The following is a 3,588-nucleotide window of genomic DNA, read 5'->3' as shown; positions in this document are numbered from 1 at the left end:
ATTCATAGGCTTCTAAGCCAAATATATTCATGTTTATGTTTTTGGGAGTTGCACGGATTACCGAGAAGGCTCAGTTAGCCTGAAACTACGTATGCCAACGTAGGATAAGGATCGCTCCGCCTAGAGGACGATTCCTTCATGTTTTCCCCATTGAGGGATATTGGATCCATTCACGTTTATGTTCATGTCTTCTACCCTGGCAAGGTATAAGATGGCTTAGCTGGTCGGGCAGAGATCAGACGCCACGTACTTACATGGTGGTTACATGTCAGTTATGAAAAGGCTCTCCCACTTATTTAAAATGTTTTACTCATGTTATATATATATATATATATATGATTAGGGCTATTCACGGTTTTGGTTAAAACCAAAACCAAACCGAAAATTTAACCAAACCAAATAAAAAAATCGACGTTTGGTTTGGTTTGGTTTTAAATTTTAAAAACCGATAATATTTGGTTTGGTTATGGTTCTATTAAAAAATAACCGAATAAATAACCGAACTAAACCGATAAATTATATACATAAATTTTATAATTATTTATATGTATAATATTAGTTTTTCATAAATAATTATAAATATTTTATACCTTTTAATCATTAATTTGATTTTTAGTCTACTTATTTCACATGATTGTTTAAGGCCCATGTTTTTAAGAATATGTCCAAGCCTATGTCTTTAAGTCTTTTAACTCTTGGGGTCATTTGGTTCAAAAACAAATTACGCTAGGATAAGTTATGCTGGGATTAATTACGTTAGGATATGTTATGCTGGGATTAGTTATTCTGGAGTTATTTTTTATTGATTGTTTGGTATGTTGGACTTAAAGTATTATACATTGGATAATTTCTAAAAAGAAGACGTTTCTTCTTTATCCCGGGATAACTTATTCCACCCTATGGCAGGTATAAGTTATCCCAGCACTATTTTTACTCCTGGGATAACTGATCCCATGATTACTAACCAAATAAGGGATAAGGAATTGGTAAATTCTTATCCCAGGACAATTTATGTTTATCCTTTGTACCAAATGACCCTTAAATGTTAAGTATAAGCCTACTAACAGAAGCTCACGTTAGAGTCTAATGTCTTTAACTTAAATTTTTAGCCTTTCTTTGTCAGCCATTTGATTTTAGGTTGTTTCTTCTTTTTTTTCAACGGGTCCTAAACTTCTAATATTTTTCATATGAAAAGGACAAATGTTGTAGATTTGGAGGTTCCTATAGAAGATACTTCATTAACATCAGCATTTGTTGCAACTCAAGCACATGGTAATGCCCCTTTTTTTTTTTTTTGAATGAAAGCCACCAAACCAAGTTTGGCAGTGTTTTATTAAAATATGAATTTTTCTGTACAAGAAAGGAAAAAGAAAAACAAATAAATAAAGATCCTAAAAAACAAAAATGAAATGTAAACTACATCCAAAGACTATATAGAAGCTTGTCTACTGCAGATCCTCTGGCCTTGACTTGACACCATCTCAAACACCTACAAGCTCTCACCAGGTGTTGTGGTTCAAAGTCAAAATGAATGCATATTCAGGCTTCCAGGATGGAGTAGAATTCCTCCATTTTTCTTCAGATGTAGTTGCTATTTCCTTGCCTTTATGTTGCAATTGGTTTGCCATTGTCTCAAGTTTCCTGAATGAAAAAATCTTTAGAAAGATTACAAAATGACATGTTGAAATGTAGCCTTGTTACAAAATGACATGTTGAAATCTTTAGAATACCACTCTTGTAATCCTGCCAAAGACACTTTCATACAAGTACATGCTGCTACTCATGACATGTTGAAATGTAGCCATGTTGCTGCTACTGTTTTCCAAATTTGCTATTAATCTCCAGGAATATGATGGTCCTTAGCTTTCCTGATCCTCATGTATGGTATATGTGACTTCTCTGTGTTGAGAGTTTTCCTTGGTTTCACAGAAAGTGAAGTAAAACTATGAAAATAATGATCACCTGCAAAATCAAAAGCATAGTTAGTTAAAAAATCAGCCAGGCCATTTCCTTCTCTCAGAACATGCTCCACCCTCACTTCCTTATCCCTCCTCAGTCTTGAAATATCATTTATGATCATTGATATACTCCACGGAGTCTCCCACTATCCAGTTAAGATCATCTTCATAGTTATTGAATCTGTTTCCATCACAACTAGCAACAGACTATGTGTAACACAATACTTAAGATCCTCATGTAGTGCCATTGCTTCAGCCACCAAATTTGAATCATCTGATATTCTTCTTCTTTCTCGCAAACCGGAAATCACACGATGCATTTCTAATACAAAAGGCCACGAGCTTGGTCGGGATTTCCCTAGAAGCTCTATCGGAATTACATTTCAACCACCCGGCATAGGAAATTCCTATTTCACTATCTTGCTCACTCGCAATTCTTGCTTTTGTATGCTTAAAGACTTGTAGGATTTGAGGTATGCATCTTGGTAAGTTGTTCTGCCATGGAAACCTAAGTCTACACATTTGATATATGATCATGTTTATCTCATAAATCACTTTTTTGATGGGCATCTTCCCTCCATGTAGGACTGTATTCCTCCACTTCCATATCTGCCACATGGTGACCATTGGAATAACTTTAAATATAGCTCTGAACTTTGAGGGGCAATCTGCATTCCACGAGACCTGAAGAATCTACTTGACTTGTTGAAACTGTGTTGTGATGCCAACAGCAATTTTAACATAAGTCCAAACTTTTTTGTAGCAACATTTCCTGTAACAAACAAGTGATCCACAGTTTCATATTGCCTATGATCACAGCAATAACATCTTGCCTCAGTATCTATCCCAATCCTTCTTACTACCTCTCCAACTGGTATTTTAAACTTCCACAACCTGCAGAAGAAGAAAGATATCTTAAAAGGTACACCTGATATCCACATGCTCTTCAAGACATCTGACTTGACTGCTTTTCTCCTTAGAAGTTCCCATACGGTGCCTCTCGTGGAATTTGCTGAAAAGTTTTGTCATCATCCATCTTGGCCTATCCCACTCTTCTTTAGGTTCATGAAAGTGCAATTCTTCTAATATATGATCCACAATATACATGGGGAATAATTGCGGCAGTCTTCCTATGTTCTAATCATCCTGCAGCATAAGTTCTTTTACATCTTATACACCCTCATCTATAACAAAATCATCAGGAATAATGCGATATAGAGCCCCTAGCTTTGTCCAGTTGTCAAACCATACATTTGCAGTTCCACTCCTTGGTTCCCACCATATTTCTTGTTCTATATTATCTCTAGCCTCTATCATTGCCTTCCATACTTGAGAACCTCCCTTCCACTGCACATTCTGAGGACTGTGCCTTTTGCAGTATTTGATCCACATGTAGTTTGCCCATAGAGTATTTGTTGTCCTGAATTTCCACCAAAGTTTTGCACATAAGGCTTTAGATACATCAAACAAAGATCTAAAGCCCACTCCTCCTTCCTCTTTTGGCATACACAAGTTCAACCATGATGACCAATGTCTTCTTCTGCCTTCCTCACTATTATTCCAGAAGAATCTTGAAAATATTTTGTGCAGATCATTGATAACACATTTTGGAGGTTTGATGGCTGACAAC

This window comes from Lycium ferocissimum, chromosome 6 (genome assembly GCF_029784015.1).
Source record: "Lycium ferocissimum isolate CSIRO_LF1 chromosome 6, AGI_CSIRO_Lferr_CH_V1, whole genome shotgun sequence".
Taxonomy (NCBI): domain Eukaryota; kingdom Viridiplantae; phylum Streptophyta; class Magnoliopsida; order Solanales; family Solanaceae; genus Lycium; species Lycium ferocissimum.
Note: the sequence above shows the minus strand (reverse complement) of the source record.